The 25,901-nt window shown below is 40.3% G+C and overlaps 1 protein-coding gene across 3 annotated transcripts in view; it reads left to right on the top strand.

Moving 5' to 3' along the window:
- RASSF8 (Ras association domain family member 8) overlaps window positions 1-25,901 on the top strand; it is an 85,189-nt gene that overhangs the window by 17,313 nt on the left and 41,975 nt on the right. For 2 of the 3 annotated variants that reach the window (XM_057427945.1, XM_057427962.1), the window contains exon 2: window positions 22,525-22,610. The gene's annotated coding sequence lies outside the window, so the exon portion shown is untranslated. The remainder of the gene's footprint in view (window positions 1-22,524; window positions 22,611-25,901) is intronic. The other variant, XM_057427955.1, reaches the window with a different exon arrangement.

Genomic DNA, 25,901 nt, shown 5'->3' with positions numbered 1-25,901 from the left:
TACGTACAATTCCCCTGTGAGCTGGTGGAAGTTGCAATCGCTTTTCAGGAATCTCTGACCTTGCAATTCATTTTTCTATTGTGAATTGAGTATTTGATCTTTAAAAGAGATCTGTACGTGACCTTTGGGGGTCTGTTTTTCACTTACGTGATGCTGTAAGGTGACCTATTACATTTAGAATCACAGAATGGTTTGGGTTGGAAGGGACCTTAATGGCCATCTGGTTCCGACCCCCTGCCATGGCAGGGACACCTTCCCCTAGACCAGGTTGCTCAAAGCCATGTCCAACCTGGCCTTGAGCACTGCCAGGGATGGGACAGCCACAGCTTCTCTGGGCAACCTGTGCCAGTGCCTCACCACCCTCGCAGGGAAGAACTTCCTCCTAATGTCTAACTTAAATCTCCCCTCTGTCAGTTAAAAGCCATTCCTCTTGTCCTGTCCCTGCAGTGCCCTTGTAGAAAAGTCCCTCTCCAGAGTTCTTGTAGGCCCCCTTTAGGTACTGGAGGTCTGCTGTAAGGACTCCCTGGAATCTTCTCTTCACCAGGCTGAAGAAGCCCAGCACTCTCAGCCTGTCTTCATAGGAGAGGTGCTCTATTTCTCTGATCATCTTTGTGGCTTCCTCTGGACTTGCTCCAACAGGTCCACATCCTTTTTATGTTGTGGGTCCCAGAGCTGAATACAGTAGTGGATGTAGGTGGGGTTTTGTGGGACTGGGGGAGAATCGCCTCCCTCAGCCTGCTGGTCACGCTCCTTTTGATGCAGCCCAGCATACAGTTTGCTCTCTAGACTATGAGTGCACAATGCCTGGTCATGTTGAGCTTCTCGTCTACCAACACCCCCAGTTCCTTGTCCTCAGGGCTGCGCTCAATCCAGTCTCTGTCCAGCTTGTATCAGTGCTTGGGATTGCCCTGATCCAGGTGCAGGACCTTGTACTTGGCCTTGTTGAACCTCACAAAGTTCACACAGGCTCACCTCTCCAGCCTGTCAACTCCCTATGGGTGGCATCCCTTCGCTTTCAGCATGTCGACCACACCATACAGCTTGGTGTCATCAGCAGACTTGCTGAGGGTGTGCCAGTCCCACTGTCCATGTCACTGACAAAGATGTTAAACAGTGACAGTCCCAACACTGACCCCTGGAGAACACCACTCGTCACTGGTCTTCACTTGGACCTTGATAAGTTGACTGCAACTCTTTGAATGTGGCCATCCAGCCAACTCCTTAGCTGCCATTCTGTGAAAGGTAGCTTGATCATCGTATAAAAGTTGGAGAAAGCAGGGAAGTTGTCTGCTTCTTCCTTGATAAATGCCTTAAGGGTAAAAAATGACAGGCTTTCAAATCTTTATTTGGTTTTGCTGGTTCTTTTAGTTTTTAATTCTGGATGAAGGGTGTTGGGCAGACAGGTGGAAACAATCTGTTCTATGTGATCTACACTGCAAAGTTTTGCAGGTACGATTGTGCTTTCTGGGTAAGGATCTCAAATTTGTGTGGTGTAGCCCACTGTTTGCTCTAGAGAGGATGTTGGTTTACTTGGGTGCATTTTTAAATGCTGGGTGAAATCTTGATTTTTGTGGGGCATTTGGGCTTTTTAAATTCTGCTTTTCCTAATTGGACTGAAGATCCTTTTTATTTCAGGGATTTTGATCACTGTGTTGAAGCCGTCAGCCATATCCTCAGGCTTCTGGAGGTGATGGTCTTGAGAGGGAAAGTCATTGAAATGCCATCTATTTGTCTGATATTCTGTGATCAGAACGTAGGGTTAGATGTTCATACCTCAAGCTCTTGCTCACAACTTGAAATGGCCACTTCAAACCTGGTGAGAGAACAAAGTTCAGGAACTAAAGAAGCCTTGGCAAAGCTTGGAAAAAGCAATACGTTAGGGAAGAAACTGGCAGAGGCACCAAAGCATCTGAGAGCAGATGGAGTGCTGTCATCAGATGCAAAAAATAAATGTAAATATTTCCAGAAAATGACTCTTCCTCTGCTCTTGCCAAATGCAAGGAATAGCAGCCATAAATACCATTGACAAATTGTTCTAGCTGCTAGTGAGCATCCTACAGTTGTAATCAACAAGTTGGAATTCTCCCTTGCAGCATTGGGTAGTGGCTGTTGTGGAGCCATTGCATTAGTGGTGATAAAATAAACCTTTTTGCTTTTTGCCTAAAGACAATGCATTTTTACAGTTAAAAAATGTCACAGTTCTGTTGCTGTGCTATGCTGTGGGTCGTAGCAAAAATTAGGTTTGTGGGGTGGTGTTTTAATTTCCCCGGTTGTTCCTTGTGGCTGTGTTGTATGGTGCGATTTTTCCTGGTTTAGTGTGGTTCAGCATTGTAAAGAGTTACGTGTTTTATCATCACATAATTATGACCTGATCTGTCCTCCCAAATGCACAGTTTTGGGATACTGTTATGTTTATAAAATGTGGATGGTTGGCTGTGTCTAAATCGACCACTGTGGTGCACGGCTACCTCTAAATGAAAATGAGGAGTTACAAGCCAGGATGAGTTACTAGAAGACTAATGTACATGACATCTGTATCTCTCTGAACCCCTTGTTACCCAGGAAATAAATCTCAGAGTAGAGAGGGTAAGATGGAACATGTTTGGTTTTAAGTTCTGAAATCTTTGTTTGTACTGATCCGAATTCCATTTCCATGGAAACTGGCAGTTTAGTACTCTCGCTTGTCAACTTCAGCTGCTGCCTGGCTTTAGGGAGACTAAATTGTTCCCTTACACTAAGCCTTTTAGAATTGTGTTGGTATATTAGCACCACATATTTTGTGGAAACTGAGAAATTATAACTAGAATTATTTCCTGCATTTATTTTCTGAGAGATGTTTTAACTGCTTACAGATCAGATAACCTGGCATGAGCTGTCAACATTTAGGTATCTAATTGTTAAATCATCAAGTACATAATGTATAAGATCATAGTTTCTTTCCTGATGGGAGTAGTTTCTTCATTATGGTGTAGTTTTACAGATGATGAAGAAAACCCAATTCTTTTATTAGCTGACTGTGCAATAATGCAGGTGTTCTCTCAGCTGTAGAATGCTGTGCATGCATCAGCTGCAGCAGCAACTGACACCTAAAGACATCATGAACCCTTCACTCTTAAGTGACCCTGGAGTTCAACTGCACCACCTCATTAGGAATATTTTCTAAGTTCTGGTTATGCTCTTCACAGCAAGATGAAGCTCCCAGGGCCTGATCTGTGTGGAGTCTATAATGGCAGGATGGCTATCTCAAACCCAGGGGGAAGTAGGTAAAGGCTTAACTTTCTGGAAGAAGTCCTGGAGGAATTGATGACTTTCCCTGTTTCTGAGTGGAATGGGGTCATTGAGAAGATCATGGGAAATACAAAGAATATACTGCTGTGCTGTATTTAAGACAGAAGTTGATATGAGAAACTTGCAGTCCTTTGGTTTGAACAGTAAGTGTTCTCTCAATTGTGAGAAGGTAACTTTCATGTTTTTGAGGCTTTGGCTGGTTAAATCAAACATTTTTTTTCTCCTGATAAGTTAGACATACTTAATCAGTGTTCCACTTTCACTTAGGGCTGCTTTGGAGAGCATTATAATCACTGCAATTACTGTCTGAAAGCAAGTACTCTTTATGGATTGGCACTTCTGTATTTCAGTAACTTGTACAATTCACTTTAATGAACAGGAATATGACAGTAAAAGTATATTGAGTATATGGGAAAGCAGCATGTTAGAGACTTGTAGCTAGAAATGTGTTCACATGCTAGGGATGGAGCATTCACAACCTCCCTGGGCAACCTATTCCAGTGCCTCACCACCGTAACAGGAAAAAATTTCCTTCTTATATCCAACCTAAACTTCCCCTGTTTAAGTTTTAACCCGTTCCCCCTTGTCCTGTCACTACAGCCTCTAATGAAGAGTCCCTCTCCAGCATCACTATAGGCCCCCTTCAGATACTGGAAGGCTGCTATGAGGTCTCCACGCAGCCTTCTCTTCTCCAGGCTGAACAGCCCCAACTTTCTCAGCCTGTCTTCATACAGGAGGTGCTCCAGTCCCCTGATCATCCTCATGGCCCTTCTCTGGACTTGTTCCAACAGTTCCATGGCCCTTTTATGTTGAGAACACCAGAGCTGCACACAATACTCCAGGTGAGGTCTCACAAGAGCAGAGTAGAGGGGCAGGATCACCTCCTTCAACCTGCTGGTCACGCTCCTTTTGATGCAGCCCAGGATACGGTTGGCTTTCTGAGCTGCAAGCGCACACTGAAGCTGGCTCATGTTCATTTTCTCATCAACCAACACCCCCAAGTCCTTCTCTGCAGGGCTGCTCTGAATCTCTTCTCTGCCCAACCTGTAGCTGTGCCTGGGATTGCTCTGACCCAGGTGTAGGACCTTGCACTTGGCATGGTTAAACTTCATGAGGCTGGCATCAGCCCACCTCACAGGCATGTCGAGGTCCCTCTGGATGGCATTCCTTCCCTCCAGCATATCAACAGAACCACACAGCTTGCTGTCATCAGCAAACTTGCTGAGGGTGCACTCAATCACACTGTCCATGTCAGCAATGAAGATGTTGAACAAGACCGGTCCCAACACCAATCCCTGAGGGACACCACTCGTTACTGTTCCCCAGCCAGACGTAGAGCCATTGACCACAACTCTTTGTGTGCGGCCATCCAGCCAGTTCTTTATCCACCAAGTGGTCCACCTATCAAATTGATGTCGCTTCAATTTAGATACAAGGATGTCGTGTGGGACAGTGTCGAACGCTTTGCACAAGTCCAGGCAGATGACATCAACTGCTCTCCCCTTGTCCATCAGTTCTGTAGCCCCATCATAGAAGGCCAGCAAATTGGTCAGGCCGGATTTCCCCTTAGTGAAGCCATGCTGCCTGTCACCAAGCACCTTGTTGATTTTCATGTGCCTTAGCATGCCTTCCAGGAGAATGTGCTCCAAGATTTTGCCAGGCACAGAGGTGAGACTGACTGGTCTGTAATTCCCCGGGTCATCCATTTTCCCCTTCTTGAAAATGGGGGTTATAGTTCCCTTTTTCCAGTCATCGGGAACTTCACCTGACTGCCATGATTTCTCAAATACGATGGCCAGTGGCTTCGCAACTTCATTCTCCAGCTCCTTCAGGACCCGTGGATGGATCTCATCAGGACCCATGGACTTGTGCACGTTCAGATTTTTAAGATGGTCTCGAGCATGGGGGACACTTCCCCTGCTGTAAGGGCTGGAATTCGGTTGGAATTTGCCAGTGTGAAAACTAGGAGCTGGTTGCAAAGGGCAAGCGTTTCTGTTAGAACAGAGGTACAGAGGGATGGGGAGAAAGCCAGAAATAAACATGATCGAGTAATTCTGTTGCTACCTGTGAAGATTAGGTGTAGCCGAGGAATCTTGTTTGTAATAAAAAGTTGGCCTTATGTTTGAAAGGTGTTGCCATAATGATTATTTGGCTCTGAATTTTGTTCTCTGTTCCAGCAGTCAGTAAATCTAAAAGCTAAAGGCAGGTTTTAAGAAGGTACATGTACAAGGTAAACCTTTTACCTGGGATGGCAGTAAGGGGGATGGGGAAGTACTCCCAACATAGCTGCAGCTAAATGCAGAAACAGTGAGCGACCCAGTGGAGCTTCTAATCTTCTTTAAAATGTTGCTTGAAGAGATGCTTTAACGTACAATAATCTTTTCCTCCTGCTGGTGCTTCCTATCTTGCATGTGAATTTAAATGAATAAATATAAAAGCCTCAGGTAAACTTGAGCACTTTCCTTTGCATGTAGCAAGTGTTATTTAAAGGGCCAAGCCAGGATATCTGTGTGCAGCGTATCTGTGTGCCCTTTTAGGCAGTTGCCCAGCTGCTGCTTATCTGAGTAAAGAGGTTATTCAGCTTCTCGGTTTTTCCCTGGTGTTCAGTTATCCCATGATTATTTGACTTCTCTCCCCTTAAGTTAGAGATTTAAGGAGAGGGGAGGAACAAACAAATAAAACCACCCCTCACAACCACCTCCCACAACCCACCCAAAAAAAAAGCCAAACAACTAAACAACCAAAGCCCCCCAACCAGCCAACTAAACCAAAAAAAATCGACAACAACAAACCCTTCCAAATGATGAAAAAAGAGACCAGTGGAAAAGACGAGTATTATTGTGTAAAGGCCTTGTGTGGTGCAAAGGTATCATACCTGAGTGATTCAAAATCTTGAGGTCTTGTTCCTCTCAGAGTGGGAATAATCTTACGTTGTTCTCACTGAAAAAGGTTTTCTGTTCGTGTTGTGCAATGGTCATGCAGCTTTAGCATAACAAGTAATGTTTACTGGGGATTTTGTTATTTATATGCTTTGTTCAGTGTAGGTATAAAGCTAAGATGGAGCTAAACAACTTCGGAGATACAGAAATGCTGAAACTTCTTTCCTTTTTCCACCTCCCTGTAATATGTTAGATAACGGATATAATCATATAAAAACGTAATAAACAGGATAATCTAGTTTCTGGTGCTAGTAGTCAGTTGTTGATACGTATAAGTAGCTATCTCCTCCACCCAGAATCTAAGGACTGAGATCTTATTCACATCATTCTTGGACATAATTTGCTTACCAATGGTTATACTACTTGCATTATACTATTTATTTTTAGAAGGCTTAAGCAGTTACGTTGTAATTGAATTACTGTGAAGAGTGATCTGATCCATTACCTAGCACATACTCAGTCCTCATCAAATGGCTTTTAATGTCATTGAATAATAACCTTGCTAGTACTAGGAGTAGACATGTTTTCTGCAGTATCGTAGTTTAAGAATTACAAACGCAGAAAAAAAAGCAGTATCTTATCATCTTGCAACACAGCTGCATGCAAAGGTAAGCACTTGAACTGCTCAGGTTTGTAAACATTTGGCCATTGTATCCCTAAAGTTGACAGGGGCTTGTACTTGCCTGTGACTGATTTTAGTTTGTGTGAAGACTTCATTTACTGTGCTGTCAGTGAAAGCGAAGGAAATTAAAAGCTCTTTCATGCTTCTTACATTACTCTAGAACATGTACAATTATTAGCAGTGGTACACCTGCATTTCTGTTTGCTTTCAGAAGAAGATGGTGACTTCTGTCCTCTTGCAGAGATGAAAAGTTCTTTTTGCTGAAGAAAATAGCACTTATTCACTCTTTGGATTAATAAACTGCTTTTGTCTTCATGACTTTGCTCTAAATTTTATGTTTCAAAGATTTATGTAGACCATAAAATCATGCTATGAAAACAGCTTTTGGTTTGCTTTTCAGCTAATATACATAAGAAACCAATTCTGAAGTCCTTAGAATAGTAATTGTGCTTGGTTTATGGGCATACTTCTTAAACTGGCAGATCTCCTCTGCACCCCTTTATGACAATGTGCAGTTCTGTGTGTGTAGTTTCAGATTTATTTTGGCCAATATGTATTTAATGAATGTGGTTGGATAATAGACTCAACCTCTGTGCCCCAGATATTTTCGTCTTAATACCTATTCTGAGGTATTGTGTTCTATTATGTTTTTAATATGAAGCATTCTTAGCAATTAATATTGATGTGAAGTCGCTGATTAGACTGTTCTTCTCCTTCATAGGGCACACAGATATGGGATTTTTCCTTCTCTAACTGCATTGTAACCTGGAACCTAGTTGATCCTATGATTTGTATAGTCTCAGAGACTTGCATTGCTTTCAGTGAAAGGTAACTGCAAGATAAGAATGAATTGGTTTGCAGTTTGCGTAGTCATAGAGGTTGTGTTAAAACACTTAATGGCTGAGGTATATTTGGTGACAAACCCTTCAGTTACCTTCCCCAGCCTGATCCATGTAAAAGAATACACTTTCCTGTATCTTCCAATCTCTGTGAGCTCCAGAACATTGCAAGGTTCTCAGGTAGCTCTCAGGTGAGGCTTTTTGCAGGTATGTATTCTTGCTGTGATTTTAAATAAGAATAGGTATTAGTCTATGTATATGAGTAACTTTCTGAAATCTGCATTCAGTCTAGTTTTTGCATTTCTTTTTGGATAAAATGTGCATAAGAGATTTATGGATTCATTGCTTTATTTTTGGTGAATGATTTTTCAATTCTAAGTAATACAATGAAGGCAGATAGTTGCAAGGGGAAATGGCGGTGTCAGTGTGTTTTTACTCTTCAGGTTTCCCTGTGAGGCTGGCATCTATACATCAGATCTCATCTATAGCAAACCTCCTGCTGTAGGGCTTTTCTAGGACATAAGGTGACACATCATTAAATACTGTGGAATTTTTATGAGTACATGCAAATTATAGTTCAGCTATGCAATAATAACCAATTGATGGTGTACTGTTACAAGCAAGTGACAACAGTCTTCCTTTTTTTTTTATTGTGTTAGTCAAGTAATCATAGAATGGCTTGGGTTAGAAGAGACCTTAAAGATAATCCAGTTCCAGCCCCCCTGCTATGGGCAGGGACACCTTTCCCTGGACCAGGTTGCTCAAAGCCTCGTCCAACTTGGCCTTGTGGCTGCCCCATCCCTGGCAGTGTTCAGCTTCTCTGGTCAGCCTGTGCCAGTGTCTTGCCACTCTTGTAGTGAAGAATTTCTTCCGTATATCTAATCTAAATCTCCCATCTGTCAGTTTAAAGCTGTTCTCCCTTGTCCTATCCGTGCAATGCCCTTGTAAAATGTCCCTCTCCAGATTTCTTGTGGGCCCCCTCTAGGTACTGGAAGGCTGCTGTACAGTCTTCCCAGACCCATCTCCAGGCTGAAGCCCAGCTATCTCAGCCTCTCATAGGAGAGGTGCGCCAGCCCTTTCATCATCTTTGTGGCCTCCTCTGGACTTGCTCCAGCAGATCCATGTCCCTCTTGCACTGGAGGCTCCAGAGCTGAAGGCAGTACTCTACCAATTTCAGTTAGTGTTAGGTAGGAGGTGAGTTTGAAACTAACTTCTTAGTTGGATTGCTGTGAGCTTGCTACGCTGGCAGTACTACGGGAGAAATGAAATAACCGTTGGTCTGCTAATGACAAGCTGCCAAGAAAATGCTGATGCCGATTTTAATGCAGTTCAAAAACTTATTTATTAACAATTGCATAATGTATTAACAGTTGTTAACTCTGCAGCTTTGGTAGTGTGGGAGGCTTCACGCTAAAAACCTATTTATTTATTCTCTTCATAAAGAACTCCTTTGAAGGTGACTGAACCAGTGGTTTTGTCCTGTCTTCCATCTTAAACATTTTGTGTAACAAAAAAGTAATCAACAGAATCACAGGATCATTAGGGTTAGAAGTGACCTCTGGGGATCATCCAGTCCAAACCCCTGCTGAGGCAGGGCCACGCAGAGCAGGTTACACAGGAACATGTCCAGGAGGGTTTTGAATGTCTCCAGACGGTGAGACTCCGCAAGCCCCTGGGCAGCCTGTTCAGTGCTCTGCCACCCTCAGCGTAAGGAAGTTCTTCCTCATGTTGAGGTGAAACTTGTATTGTTTTAGTTTATGGCCATTGCTCCTTGTTCTGTTTGCTGGGCACCACTGAAAAGAGCCTGGCACCATCCTCCTGGTACCCACCTTGGAAATATTGATCTACATTAATGACAGAGTTGCATGATGATGCCTGGTCACTTTTTATGAAATCTAAAATTGCTCTCATAAGGGTTGTTATGTCCTATGTAAAGTATATGCTTTCCTACATCAATTTAATCTCAAGGACAAGAAGGACAAAAATGACTGGCATAGAGTAGAGAAATAAGCTTTATATTTTCAAATGAAAACCAGGGAATGTCCGTTCTAAAATGTATCTAAATTAAAGTGAATAATAAGGGTACCAACTGGTGGGATATAACTGCTGGGGTTTGATGGTTTTTGCTCTGCTACACATCAACTGTAGATAACTCTTCTTGTTCTTTTTGCTTAAAAAGTCTAGCTATCTCTTCTGAAGATCTGGGTTACCTAAATTTTCATTCCTGTTCTGAAAGTGTTTCTGTTGAAACAAACAAGTAATGTTTTTCTCTGCTGTTGGCTGGGTGGCTGGAGACAGGCCCTTTTTTTTTTTTGCCTTCTGGTGGGAAAGGCACAGCAAGTATGAACATGCATCACATATATGGTGGAGGTGGGACTCCTGATATGTTTTGCTGAAGACCCTGGATTTCCAAAAGGCTTTGCTGCCTTGCTGACCTCCTCTGCTGTAGCTGGGAGTATTGCTGGCACAGGTGGTGCCTGATGCCACTGGGCTCTTCCCTGTGTCTGGTGATACATGAAGAAAAGCAAGTTTCTGACTTATGCAAATACCAGTTTTGATGCCTGGTGGTTTTGAGGGAGTTTGTGTTGTTTGTTTGTGTTTCTTTTTTTTCTTTTCTGTTTTTTTTTTGGTGAGGGTTGTTTACCATTTTGACACCGTTCATGCCTTTTTAACATTTGACCTGTTTTGACTACGCGTGTGCAGTGTTGTAAAAGCTGTGACAGTAACCCCTGTGAAAGTTTTTAAAAGCTTATTGAATGCTTTGCTGACTGTGTTTTTCTAGTCCTTCTGCAAGAATTATTAGCTTTCCTAATTTGGGGACCAAAGCGTGTTTCATGTCAAATGATACTCTTTGGTTGATTCTGCCCAGCAGTGTTACCCATGCTTTCTTTCCACAGAGCATTCATTTGGCAAGTGGAGGTTAGTGTTGCTGCCCTTGTGGCTGATTTGTAGAACTTTACTCCAAAATTTATTTAATTAGCATTAGTTTCAGTTAAACTCTGATACTGGAAATTAAGAGAAGTCTCAACACACGCAGTTGGTGCTATGGCAGAAAACCACCCTTCATTCTGCACTATGGAATTATTTAGCTGTACTTGATTAGGTGAAAGATTAATCCTTTTTTTTGTGCCTCTGTCTGCAAAGAGAATGCTTAATCTCTGCAGCTGAATTTAATATTGTGCAACTGGTGTATTAAATTGTAAAAAGAGCTATAGGTTGATGCTTGTGATAGCTTTAAACAGTAACCACGCTAATGCTAGGTCAAATGAGTGGGTGCATTCTTAACATAATGATTAATCCTTAACATTAATAGTTGAGTTGTAGCTCTGAAAAAAAAAAAAAAGAAAACCAAACCCCCAATAAACCACAACCAAAACCAAATGCAGACACCCCATCCCCCCACCCCCCCCCCATGATAATCTGTATTCTTTCTTCCCAGTGGAAGTTTAGATGCCTATATGGCATTTTCATGAGGACATAGTATATGAAATAATGCCTATTTGAGGGCATTATTGCAGTTCTTTGTGGGCATTACAACTCCTTGCGTGATTTGGGAATGGATGTTCTCTTTGGAGGTAGCTTGTCTTATGTCACCATGGGAATTACTGTAGGGAAGGAGGAGCCAGCCAAATTCGCTTTCACTATGTGTCTGTGTTTTTTTGGTTTGTTTTTTTGGTTTTTTTTTTTGTTCAGATCACAACTAAAGAAGATCATGGATACTGGGGGGTGTTTAGAAGTACAGCCAAACTTCATGATAAAGTGATTTGCGTAGATAAGAACAGTGTGGAGGTGGAGTAAAACCACCTTGTCTAGCATGTGGTACACCACTGATGTAGGGCAACTACAGATTGTTTTGGAAATGCCATCGGTAATGCTCCTTGTTGCTCTTGCAGCATTATAAACTGCCTTAACCTTGGAAGAAGTGAATCTGAATTAGACTGAGGGAGGAGGGAAGAGAAAGGTATTATAAGAAGTAGGGGATAGAGGTGGTGAAGTGTCCTTCAACCAAAGAAGTTACCTTCTTGGAATACAGGGGTGAAGTACCTCTTTTATTACGTTATCTCCATAGCATTTCAAAAGAGACTTGAGAGACTTAAGGACTGACACACTGAGTTACAATAGTTTAACAAGCTAATACACATCTGCTGATCTGTGGTATTGTGCAGGTTCTAACCCAATCTCATTCAAGGTAAAATGCTTTAGTATAAACTTCTTTTCTTGACTTTAAGCTAGTATATTTTACCTCATACTTACAAAGGGCCAAATCTGGCAACTGCTAGCTCATTAATACTCTACTTTCTTGAACTTGGCGTTTGTCTCTATGCATAGCAAGTTAAAGTAATTTTGAAACTTCAAAGACTTCACCTAAAGACACATGAACGTGAGCCTGTAACCCTTTCTAACCTACCTTATTGAAAGAAGTCCAAAGAAATGTTGTCCAGTGTTCATGTAATTCATACCATGGTTTGACTGTGAAACTGCTTGTGGTTAAGCTGTTAAATTCTTGACACAGTGTCTACCTGCAATTGGGAGACTACTCTGGCCAGCGCGTGAGATGGGGTACTGGGTTAGCTGAATGTGGTCTGACCTACAGCTAGCTTTTCTGGTGGTGGTGTTGGAAAAAGCAAGCAGTAAGTGTTTAAGGTAGAGCTTTCTCCCTTTTTGTTTTGAAACATTTAGACCGGGCATAATTGAAACACTGGCTTCAGCCCAGTGCTGGTGGAAATGCCAGTGCTATGCTCAATTGCATATTCCCTTTAGCAGGAATTATATTTGTGACCTCACTTAAATTCTTCTCCTGTTAACTTCTCATCACCTTCAGGTGGAGCAAAACCAGCATCTTGTATAGCATAGTGACCATGCGCACGCAATGTTAAAGACTCCTTTCTAAAAAATTAAAAACGAGGTGCAGCAAGATAGGAATGAGTGTTTTGGGTAACAGATGGGAGTTGAACAGGGGAACAGAAAATTGGATGTCTGAAAGCGGCTAACAGGCATGATAGCCTTTATTACTGCTTTTTTCTTTATCTTGAATCTTGTGTTTGTTCTGCTAATGGCAGGAAGATATGAATCCTGCTTTTGAACTTTGAAGAAAAGCTTTCCATTTCCTCTGGCTGATGTTGAGCACTTAATTTTAAGTAATGAGCCTGATCCCCTACCAAAAATAAAAAAAAAAAAAAACAAAGTAGTAAATGGCTGTTTGACTGTAAGAAAGGTCTTTGATTAGAAGTGGTGACCTTAATTGAATATAATTGCTTGACCTGACTCTGGAGTTACTGTGAGACTTCATTAGTCAGAAAAATTTAAAAAAGAGAGGATTTCTTGACTGGAAGGCCTTATGAAGAAAAGGCTTTAGGGACATGAAGGTTGTCTGTTTTCCCTGCTTGGAGAGTCTGGTTAGCCTAGGTTTTATTACGCTTATCTTCACTTCACTATACAACATGCTTTTACCCAACTCCACCATCTTCTTTAATGCAACATACCCCTTTGTGGTTGGTTACATTTTTATTTGATCTAGTAATCTTGAGCAGTCATCCATAAAAATAGCATCTCCCATCCCATAACTTGCATTTACCCTGAAGTGTAATTGTTTTGTTTTTTGGTTTGGTTTTTCTTCCCCTTTTCAGAGAATTAAAGTATTAAATGGTAGGGGTCATGTTTGTGTCAGAAAACTCGGTTTTAGTGTTTTCATTATGACCACAGTAAATTTTTTACATTTAACAGTCAGGGTGCTTTGAGATGTGAAGAGGTTGATTTAAGCGATAGCACCAGCCTGTACCATAAGCTGAACTGTAGAACCTCTTACAGGAGAGCAGAAGCAGTGAGTTAATAATATGCCAGATTCAGGTTTATTTTCTCATAGTGACGTTATAAAAAAAATGTAGCAACTTGTGATCCACCTTAAACTTCTGCTTAAGTGAATGCCATCTTTATACATTTAGGGTTTGTTTAACTTCGTAGAAATATCTTCATGATTGGGTTCTTCCTGTAGGCAGAATGTCTTGAGATTTGTCTTTTTTTGCCTTTCTGAAATGAACAGCCTGACATTTTCTCTAGTAAATTACTGAACACATCTGATTTTTCTGTACTTTTAAGGTAGGATCTTTAAAATTAGCCCTGTGGTTTCTTGGTGGGTTCCCCCCCCCTTAACTGGGAGGGAGAAAAAACAGTAATTCCAGGTGACCTAAAGACAGTCATCCCGTTGTTGTGAGCAAGAAACATGTTTTCATTCATTGTAAACCTAATGTAATCTTGAACTATAAAGTGTTGCTTTCTTCTTGATCGCTAGCGCCTTTTAAATGTTGATTTATGTTGCCAATGACATAAATTAAGTTTTGTAGTAGATAAAGCCATACTATTTACCTTTATACTAGCAGAATAAATAAAATTCAAAGACTTTAATGGTATAAATTGCCTCTTGGGCATTTCCTGGTCACTGGTGCTTAGTTGGCCCTGGTTCTACAGGTTATAACTACCAGTAAGCATCTAACTAGAAGTCGTCATTAGTTCTGAAACTGTTGTGGGACTCTTCCTTTCTACAAGGTTTCTCCTAAGTTAGTGTCTTTACTAAGACAAATGCTGTGGTTTTAGTTACTGCTGTGTGAGATGGAGGTAATGGCTTGTGATGGAGAAATACATTTTTCTCTCTCTCATATTTGTCTTGCACCTATGTGCAAGGTCCAGGCATGCTTGAAATTCATCTTACTGGGAGGATTGCTTCCAGAGGATTGATTAAACTCCTTATGAAGGAGTGCAGCAAAACCAGCAAAAATCAGCTTTCTGTTTGTCTTCCATTTGACTCACTGCTAATTGCAAGGAAAGTGAAAGGTAGTTTGGCTTCTATTGACTACAGAATGAAGTAGAAATTAAAGCTCAAAACAAAAAGAAATCTGTAATTATGTGATTGTGTAAAGGCAGTAACTGTTCTAAAATGTTTATTCCTTTGATTAGTAACAAGAAAGAAATGGTGTATTGTAACTCCACTAATAACATCTTCTCACATACTCCGGGAGGGGGAACATGGTGACAAAGGATACACAGATGTTGGTTGAAGGTCTGATGGAGGGTACTCATTTTCAACAAGGACAAATGCTTGTGGAGGAAGCTAGAAATCTGCAAACTTTTAGGCCTAACTTTGCTCTCTGCAGGTGTCGTCTGTGACTGGTTTTACAACCAGGAAATGCACAGCAGCTGTATACTTCAGTATTTTACCTATTACCCACTGTGTGCTTTCAGTTAGAGACATTTGAAGTTCATTTTATAGAAGCTGACTATTTACAGACACAAGTGACTAGAAAGTAACTGCTACTTGGAGAACTTTCTGTATTATTCATATACTGAAATTGACTCTACGTTGAGCATGGTCCAGCATATACAAGAAGATGACCTGTTGTCTTCTACTTTTCATAGGCACAAAAAAACTTAAACTAGCATTTTTTTTTAAAACTTCTTTTGAAATAAAGATCTCTTAACATATTGCTGATAACATAGAGTCTGTTTGTCCCTTGAGCACTTTACCTGCAAAGGCACAACCAAGAGGTGGGCTTTCTGGCATCTTTCATGATTGGAAATTTTTTGTCTTGGTGTTGTCCTCTCCTTGTAAATGAACATCGGCATGCACTGGGAGGAGTTCACTGGTTCTTTTTATCCTCTTAGCAGTGGTGAGCCGTACAGAATAGCTTGCGCTGTAGTTTCATTGGCTCGTACATATTGCTAGGCTGTGAAGTTTGAACTTTTGGCTCTTATTAATCTGGATTTGATTCCTGACCCATTCACTGTAAATTGAGGGGTGCATGGAGGACAGGAAGAAATGGAGGAAGTAGGTAAAATGGCATAATTTTTGGTTGCAGAGGTGACTTCTGTGTTAATGTCAATGGAACTACATGCATTTGAAATAGGGTAAAGATGTGCTTGTGCAATCAAATATGACAGCTGTTGTGCACTGTGTGCAAGATGGCAATCACAAAAGAAAGCACTGCAGGCCTTCAGAAAAGGGGAAGGCTCTCTCTCCTGCCAGTTTTTGCCACTGCTGAGCACTGTTTTAAGTAGTTCATTCGCTTTTTTCTGTGCAATTATAAGAAGGCTGGAGTGTGTGTATTGTTAGGAGTGGCTTATAACTCTTTTTGCCAAGGAAAGGTAATTGAAGTTAACATTTAAACCCTCTGGGAAATTCTGTCTTGAATAAGAATTTTCTTGAATTGAAAGGGTTAGTTGGAAATGCAAGGTGATGCCTAATACTACTGTTAATGTTAAAGACAAAACTGAGTTGAAACTGGATTTTGTTGCTGTTGGTTTGGGTTAATGCTAAACTGAACCAATTTGAATTTACAAATAATCTGCAGTGACTGTTTAGTTCTGATGTATTAATTATTTTCTGTTCCTGGTGTGGTTTCTAGAAACTGAACACACTTCCTGGTAACTGTAAAACCCCCAAAAGGACAGTAGAGGTTTGAATACACAGAACTAATCCTGATTTCTGCTAACCACCACTTGACTGTGTTACCTCAGTTTCTTTCTCTTCTTCTTCAAATATGCTTTGTCATACATGCTTTCCTGAGAATCGGTGCAAGCTATTTAGTAATATGTAGGCATGGCAAGAGTTTGATGCTGTGTTTGAAGAATTAATACTCAAGGGTGAATTTGTAGTTTGTTTCAAATGGTAAGGTGGGCATGTAAAGCGGTGCAGTCTAGTTGTACTTTAAATCTACAGAGGAGGTTTTAGCCGATTGTGAGCAGAAAAGACTATCGGCAAAAAGAAATTTTCAACAAAGCAAGTTCTTGCTGTGACTTCCCATCTCTGCTTTTGTTGCATAATTACCTTGTGAAATGAGCCTGAATGCATCTAGCTACAGCTCTATAGCCAAGGCAGTGTTATCTAAGGGGGTCTCTGATCAGAAGTCTGCAGGAACCTTGCACTTCTGGGACTGTTGAAGGAAGCAAATAAAAGCATGCTTGCTGTCAGGAAGCGTAGCATGGTAATGCCTGCTACTCAAGGAAAAACTTGCTGTCGAGGAGAAAACTACCAGTTTCTGTGGCAGAAATTACCCTAGTATTCCTCCAAATGGAGTTGCACAGAATATGTGAGGAGGTGAGTGAGTAGTGAGTGTAGTATGTGCAGCCTGTGGATGAATTCTTGATGGCTTTCTGTTGTATCAGCGTGCCCTTTTGATCTTGGGGTAGTTGTTACAGTAGGCTTTAATGACAGGGTCAGAGGAAGAGAAAACAAGGTGGTCTACCTTGAAGGATGCTACTTTACAGGAGGATGTCCTCATAGCTTATGTGTTGGGGGTCTCTTGGGTATGTTGTTTAAACAGAAAGAAAATAAATCACTTCAAGTGTTTTTCTTTCTCTTTTCTCAAACAACTGGAACTATAAATGTTTAAAACTGTATTAAATGAATTCAAGCCTGTTGTTCATGGAAACTAAAGTATGGAAAGCGAGTGTCCTTCACATACTTGCAAGGCAAAAACTGACAGGCAGAACTTTAAAGATCATGGTCAAGACTTCTTTTTTTTTTTTTTAATGTATATATCAGGTTGCATTATAATTTTCATTTCACTCTTTTTGATCTATATATCAGCACAATTTTTGTAGCATTGCTTTTCAACACTTCAGTAGACCTCAGAGAACTAGGATACCATGTTTGTGGAGTGAAGAGGGAGTCATTTAGGGTTGGATTTGAAGAGGTTATTATTCAATTTTTTTTTTCTCTTCTTGAGAAGAGCTAAATAATAGTAACAAACAGGCAACCTTTTTTGACTGCTACAGAAAGGGATGTTAGTGGTGTTGCTCCTAATACCACAGGATATGGTTTGAAAAAACACTCAAAACAATGTCAGAATCACAGACATAGGCTGCTCAGTCATATGTGACCATAGGCTAGTGGTAACGTAGACAGGACTTGAGTGCTCCAGACAAAATGATGTGATGAAGTCAAGGTTGGAAGATTCCTCTGACAGTTCTGTTTAAGGTGTTAAGTTGCTCTGGGGAAAAGGAGGAATAAACTTTTGTGATCTTGCTGTCACTGGCTACGTACAGTTAAGTGAATACATGAACAAGTGACTGCTGTTAGTGAAGACACATACAGATAGATGCTCTTTTTATTCTCCTAATAATGTGTCTCGCTTCCAGTTTGGACCAGTCTTGTCCCCACAGGTAAAAGCAGTAGCCAAAATAGACTGATACAAATACTGTTACTTTGGGAGCACATGTTTATCGATAGGGTCAGAAAGGACAGAATAGTGAGATCACAGGAGAGAGTCATTTTCTCCTCTCCACTGGTATACCTGTAAGTTTTCTTGTCAACCTTTCCTACAGTCCATTTTGACACTTGATGTGAAGAAACTATCTCACACCTGCAAACCTTCATACAACAGGTTTTTTAATAAGACTTCAAGCAAGGATGCTGTTTGTACTAATTGATTTGTGACAGGGAAGCTTTTCTTATTAGGAGCCAAAAGCCAATCCCAGATTTATTTTTACATAGGTCATTATGTAGTTGCTGAAGGATAACTTTTGATTAATGGCAATTAAGATAATTGGGACCATCTGACCCAGATGTGGTGAAAGGCCTCCCTAGCTTGCAACACCTGATCTTCCTCACTACTCTGTCCTAAACAAACATACCTTTTGACACTACCTAAAGGCATTTGCAAATCCATCTGAACTTTGGGCATGATGGTGTAACTTTTCAGGTTGTGACCTCAAGGCTAATAATTCATAGTGGTAGGCTCCATCTGGTATCTCTGGTCTTTCAGAATTGTCATTACCTTGATAGAAACATAAGCTAACATCCTGTATCTCCCGTTACCCTGAAGAACTGACCAGAATGTTCTGACCTTGTTAAAACTACAGATGTGTCTCCTTGGAGATAATGACTCAATCTTCTGAGATTACTTTTTCCATATTTTTTTTTTCCTTTGTGGCTAATTGCTACTTTACTTCAATAAATACAGAAAGGGCTTTCATTTGAAAGGTTTCCTGCTTGTAATCAAGAATGCTGCTTTCCTGTAGCTTTTAAAGAAAAGAAGAAAAAAAAAAAAGCCGAACTTGTGAAAAGCCAGTCCTTGTTTAATGCTGTGTCTCCTTAAGGCCTTTTTCAGTGTCATAAACTGCTTTGCGTTTCTCCCTATTTCAGCAGAGGATTACTTTGGTTCACATTAATTGTGACATGGTTTTAGTCTTCCAGTAAGCTATGGAACAACTGTAAAAAATGAAAACAAAGTATGATTTAAGATAAAAAGTTTTTGTTACCATGCCAGTGCTGTTTTCCTTCCATGTTAGTGAAAGGGTCACAGTTGCCTTAGAAACGTGAAACTGAAAGAGACCACCTGAGTTTGAAAGTATTATCTTGTTCCTCCCAGTCCTTCTTCCACACTGCAGACTATTGAGTAGTGAAACTTTAGTGAAAGAAGTCTTGGAAAAAAGGTCAGTGAGAACAGATCCACAGAACAGATACTTCGCGTTTTCATATTCTCTGAAGTGGTGACTGACACATGAACCTTTGTCCAGTTTGCTTTGATTGGTAATGCCATCATACAAGCAGATGGGAAGTTGTCTTTTGGTTCTCCCTTTTCCATCATCACTAGGAAACCAACCATGGCCTTCTTTGCTGCATAGGCTCCAAGGTGTGATGCAAATAGTTGGTTTTGGATAAGGATAACAGACTCCAGGGGTATCTTAAAGTACACGAGTGGTCTGATGTTGCACTAAAGAAAAAAAAAAGCTTGTTAAACCAAAGAAAATTAGGTCTTTGTTTCTTATCTCTTCAGTGCTCTTGAATTCTCAGCCTTGTATTCTTTGATCCTATTGATCAAGTAGGAAGAAAGGGAATGCCTTGCCATACTTTGACTTTTTTTTGTTTGCCCAACAGCGTATATATATTCTTTATGAACAGAGTTTTACCCTGCAGCAATGTGAAGCTGCAGGGCATATTCCTGTACACACTGGCACTGAGCAGCAGAACTGAAGCTGAGCACTCTCAAGTTTGTTTGATTAGGTGAAGTAGTGGCACTGTTTCAAGTTTGGTTTTAATTCTCCTCTTCCCTCTCCACAGGAGAGTGGTATTGTCCCAGCTGCAGGAAAGGGAGTTTCCCACCTGTAAGAGCTGTTTCCTACCTGTAAGGAATCTTCTTCTTTCTGTGCTTCCTCCCTGCTGTAGAGTTCCTTGCATGTGCAGTGTTTATTTCATCATGATCAGAGAATAGCATGATCACCTTATGATTACTTAAGAAATCTGGGGAAGTCCTTTATTGTAGTATCTTGCAAGAAATTCTTGCTTTCAGCTACTTGTGGCCTACTTCTGGTATTTGCATGTATGCACCTCCTGAGAGCCGTGTAGGAATAGAAATTACTTCTAACACCTTTCTTGTTCTACTTACTTCTGTTAATCAAATTAAAAAAACGGCAAACAACAACTTCTGTTATTTTGTTTCTTGACGCAGTATTCTAGGGAGCCTCAGTAGCAGTTTATACTGTATTCTTACTAACAGATTCAATGAGGCTGGCTCCTTTCTTGTTGGCTTGATTGACTTCTCTATTCCCGTATCTTTTTGCATTTTAACATATCAGGATCTCCTTCTACTGAAAAAGTATGTACTGGAATCAGGGCTGCAGGGTAGGAACAAAGGAGACTTCAGTATTTTGCTTGTGACTTTCATAAAATAAAATACATAAACCATCTCCATTAGAATGTCTGGATTGATGAAGGGAAGGAAAGAAAAAAGGAAAGACTTTTCCTCCAGCAGTGGCTTGATTAATGGGTTTATTGTTTGTACAGTTTGTCAGGAAGCCATATGGCTTGAGGAAAACAAAGAGGAAGTGGCTGATGTTGGGAATCTGATTTAATAGGGGTCCCTAAGGACAGAATGTGGCTCTTATCCTTATTCCTTCCCACTCAGTTTGCAAAGTGGTCTGAGAAGAGCTTTACTGCTTCAATAGAGCTAAAGAGAATGTGTCTTTGTCTGAGTGGACCCTGCTGCTGGACCAGCATCACAGCTACTCCATCCTAAGGTTAAAAATCCACTATTCTCTGCCTGTTGTGTAAAGCATTCTGGAGTAGTAACAAGGAGCAGTAATGGTGTACTTACTTGTATCTGGCAGTTGATTGGTTTCCAATAGATAAAGACAACTTTAGCATCTTGAAGCTGAGCTCTTGTAGTTTGGGGTGAGATATTCTCTCCTCACTGCCTCTCCCTCCCCCAGCAAAATTCAAGCATATATGTCTCTGGATTAGCTGAGTCACCATCTGTATTCTACAACCAGACTTATTTTCTTAATCTAACGTGTATGTGGGTATTGATAAGTAACTGGAGTTCAAGCACTGTTGATTTAACCTGACGTGGTGGATTAAAGAAATGGCCAGCATTTTCTAAGACCGTTTGACTCTAGTATGCAGTGAATACACCCAAGCAGAAAATCTAAAGCAATATTCTATAATGTAGCTGCAAGCAAATACATTAAGAATGCTTAACAAGAACTTTTTCCTTGTATGAAATCACAGCTTCTCAGCTGAGAGGCATAAATTCACCGAAAACTGGTTATGGTAATTTCAGAGTTAAAATAAAAGGCTCATGTGAACCACTAGTAATTGTTAGTAGGTCCACAGAGTGCAAAGCACAAAACATAACACAAAAACATATTCTGATGCCTCAGGAATTTAATGAGTATTGGTTTGTGAGTGACAGCCACATATTCAGCCTGTGATGGGGAAAATTATTTGATACGTACCTGAGTTCTCTGGAGATCCTGAATATCCCATTTTTGAGAAGTAATTCATATAGGGCTTTGATGCACTGTGTGTGTGGTGTAGTATTTTACAACAGGCAAGTCCTTTCTTTTCCAATCTTTAAGAGGTTTTTGTTGTTTTCCAGACCCTTAAAACATGCTTATGACAGAGTTGGTGCATATTGGATCTTTTCCTATAGTTCTGACAAGTACTAGGAGAAAAACAGTTTGTCTTGTGCAAAATTCAGTGGCTGATAGCAGTGGAAGAGGAGATGCTGAAAGACCAGAGGAAAGATTTTTCCTAATTTAGTTCTATTCTTCTATGCTTCTGTCAAACTGAAAAGTTCCCATTTAGTGTTACACTTTCAGATACGTTCCTTTAAAATATAATTCAGAAAGCATTTGGTGGTGAAGGTTTAAAAATAACCACTTCTCACATGTTGTTCCTGGCTTTGACATAGTACTAGGCACTGTTTGTAAATCTGTCACAATGATGCTGTTAAACATCACTGTAGTAAGCATCCCTTCCAAGCTGATTAATATTAGTCTTAATCAGCAGTTTGGGATTTGTTACCCTTTGCCTAGTTTGTTTGACTTCATGTGCATGTGTTGGCCATGATTCATTGCAGCAAGGGAGTCAGGGTATGCAGTTTGAGAGCTCTTGGAGGTTTCTATGTCTGGAATGCCTCCAGTTTGAGGATTATTTTCCTTAAAAAGAAAATTAGGGAAGAAGATTATTTCACAGTCTCCTGTATTTACAATTTAGCAGTGATACATGCTTGTGATTACCTAATACAGTGCTTAGGTTTTTTCTGATGTTCTGGAAAGCTGTTGAAATGTTGTTTACCACATTTAGTTATTTATAGTAGGAAAGTCACACCAGGTATAAGAGATAGCAAATTAAGTGCAGTATCCTAGATTGCTTTTGAACCCACTTTTAACAAATAAAATACTGTTTCTATATAACAGGCTATTATATATCTAAACCTGTAGGTGCTAGGTGAACACTGTGTTTTCCGAAGCATTAAAGGGAGGAGGAGGATAGGGCTTTCTTTACCCTCAAGAAGGCAGTTTTAGTAATGTGTAGTGATGTTTCAATTTTTTCTTCTAGCAGCTGAGCTTCTCAGCAGCAGTGACACCTATGCCTGGAGTGGGAGATTGCGCTAAGCAGACATCTCTGTCTATCTTCATCTGCAGGTAAGAAGTTATTACCAGAAAACTTCAAATAAGAGTTTTTCTTCTTCCTTCTGAAAGTAGTTGCACATAAAGCATGCCATGAGCTCTAAAGCTTAAAGAACTTCATAAATACATACTCATTACTCCCCTAACCTGTCTCTGGGGAGTGTGCCCTGAATGAGAGGAGACTCTTGACCCTGGCTTCTCTAATTTTCAGGTCTTCTTGGGCAGCAGCTCTCAGTGCCAGCAACAGCTGCCATGTAACTTGTAGGTTAGACAATCAGCACATAGGTTTGGGGATTCCAGGCTGCAGCTGTACCGTAGATGTGCTTGGAGCAGAGGGCCCCAATCCCTTTTGGTTCCATAGAGTTCCTTGCTTCATCTGGGGAGAGGGACATTTTCTTCCCCCTTCAGATAAAGTTCTGCAGAAGTAATGTGACTGTTCAAAACACCCCCACCCCAAGCAACCCTGCAATCCAGCTGTTTTATGTTTTTAATGTGAGCATTCACTTGAAACACAGTGCTGGATATAAGGTAGTCTGATAGCTCAGCGAGTCAGACATTGCCAAAAATCCAGACGAGATGTCAGGGAATGAAAATAGTAGCAGGTAATATTTTTCTTGACAAAGTGATTATTTTCTTATACAGAAGAATTATCAGAACTTAGAATTCAATGCTATAAAAATATATAGTATCACATTATACAGTGGTATTACTTTTCATATTGCTTTGATTTCTTTTCTTTTTATGATTATTTTTTTTTTCCACAAGTTCTCTGTTTTATGATGTACATGAAACTGGTGAAGCTTGTCTGGCTTGTCCCTATTTACAGACCTTGCTTAATGCTATCTTGTCCTGTGTACATATGTCATCTTTTAAGTAGGTAGACTTCTCTACGAATCACACCTCCTTCTGTATTTTTGTCTAGAATACCATCTTAGAACTCCCTTCTATTGCAAACGCAGTATTTTTTAGTAGTGTTCTGTTGATAATTAAAGCAGGTAAGGGACCGATACAACTAAATAGAATAATATACTCTGGTCATCTGCCAGAATGATAGCTTGTCTCATGTTCAAGTTCTGTGTATCAGAAGTAAAGACAAGCATAAATAAATGTACAGTAGTTTGTTCTTATTACAGGAAAGGCTGAAGCACACCATCACTGGGGCGCATCCAGCCCTGTAAGGACAGGCAGTTAAGATTGCATGACTGAAAATATTTACTTTCATTGTCTTTAATAAGGTGTAGAATGTTAATTGATAGAAATATATATGCATATATAGAATGCAGTCTGTATGCTATATAGGAGCTTTGCTGAAGTGTAGCATGTGTGTGAATGCATAGATATATATGTACAGCATTAAAAATGCTGTGTTGCCTTGGAGTCTAGCTTTAGAGGCTAACACTGCCTTAAATTGTCTTGTATTTGGGAGGTCTTTTAGTTATTCATTAAAGTACTTTCAGTCTTGCATTCTAGGTGTGTTATCTATGTGTTTCATATAAATCAGTTTAGCATTTCTAAAGCAGGCACTTACAGAGTATTAATTGCTGCCCACAACCAACAACATATTCCTGCTAAAGAATACGATGAGTCTATATGGTGCAGTAGTACCAGCAATGAAGATAATCCTGTTGACTTAAACAGCATGCAGAATTTGTAAGGACACTGGTCTCTGTATTTTTCACAGGATGGTGCTTGCCTAGGGGGAATGTTACTTACCGTCACTTGTATTGAGTAACCCAAGGTTTTCTTTATGAGCATCGCTAATCTAATTTGCTATTATGTAACTTCTTTTTGCTGTCTATTTTGGGGCATAAAACAAAGGATCAGCCTGTAGTATGTGGTTTATTAAAACACTTTGCCCAGCTGAAATAATTCAAAAGAATCCAGTTATATTCATTGCCAATCAATAAATAAAATCACAAAGAAAAACACTATTATACCCATACATAAATCTGTGGTACCCACGTGTTTTGGATTGGCTTTGCAGTTTGGTTCCTTTATCTCAAAGACAAGGCAGGAGAACTGAAAAATGCTTAGAGGAGAGTAGTGAGAATAATGAGAGATGTGAGCAATTCAGCAACCTAAGACTTTTCAGCGCAAAAGAAAAACATCTCAATGTAGGAGGGAAGCCTACAAAATGATGAACAAGATGAAGGAAAGCAGGACGTACCTTTATTCACTCTGACAACACAAGAACCAGTGGACATCAAATGAAGCTGTAACAGAAAACTAGTTCAGAGCAAACAAAAGGCAGGTAATGCTTCATAATGCAAGATTTAGATCTGTGGAATTCCATGCCAGAAAGCTGGAAAGACTAAGAAGTGGAAGAGAGATCCTGGTGAGGCTAATGAATGTAAGTCATGCCTGTGAATACTGGGGTTGGAACCAGACAAAAGCTCACAGGGCTTTCAGGAGATCCTTGCAGTCTTTTGTCTTTCCCTCAGCATTTGCTGTGACACCTTGTTCTCTAAAATTCTTAACCCATGAAAATAAAATGTCTAACATTTCTCATCTTCTAGCTTACTGAGGCAAGGTCTCAGTCTTTTCCACAACAGCATCAGCCAGGGTTTCATGTGCTGCTCCATGTTCCTCCAAAGAGGCACTACTCTTCTCACTTAAGCTGTTTCTTCATGGAAGTCATGTGGGAGAGCTCCTCCATTTCTTGTGCTGAGACTTCATAGAGGTGGAAACTGTTTCTATAAGAATGCCATAGTCACAGTTGTAATTGCTTTTGAACTTCTCACTAGCAAAGGTGAGCTGCTGCTAGTCAAAATAAATGTGCATGTTATGACCAGATGGTGAAGAATCTGTCACCCCCAAGGGGAATGGGTTTTCCCTCAGCAGCTTGAAAAATCTACCGTATAGTCAGTATTAGTGATGAATAGATGGATTTATAGGGCTGGGTAGACGTTTGGCCTTGGTTCAGGATGCTGCCTGTTAGGATCTTCTGGTGTTGTAGATTCTCTGGAATTGTCTGTACAGCTTTGGAAAGTAGTAGTTCAGGACACATTGAGGGTTTTTTTTTTTGTGAACCATAGGTAGTCCAGAATCCTTATACTTTTCCATAAAACTTTCAGCTGATAAATCAGCATTTCAGTCATGTCTCTATTTGATTTCAAAACAGAGGAGTGACTTCCTTTGAGAAGTTTTTTCTTATTCTACTCCTTAAACTTTACATATGAAAAGTGAACAAAAATAGACCTGCTTGAGAATTTTAAGAAAAATTCTTAGACTTTTTTCTTTGTTCAGTGTGGATCTAATGGCTTTCTAAAGCAATTTAACTTGCATGAAGTCTTAAATACAGTTGAC

This window comes from Pezoporus wallicus, unplaced genomic scaffold (assembly GCF_028554395.1).
Source record: "Pezoporus wallicus isolate ANWC-B61680 ecotype Strahan unplaced genomic scaffold, APGP_CSIRO_Pwel_v1 scaffold_3294, whole genome shotgun sequence".
Classification (NCBI taxonomy): Eukaryota; Metazoa; Chordata; class Aves; order Psittaciformes; family Psittacidae; genus Pezoporus; species Pezoporus wallicus.
This window is presented reverse-complemented; position numbering and strand designations above follow the sequence as displayed.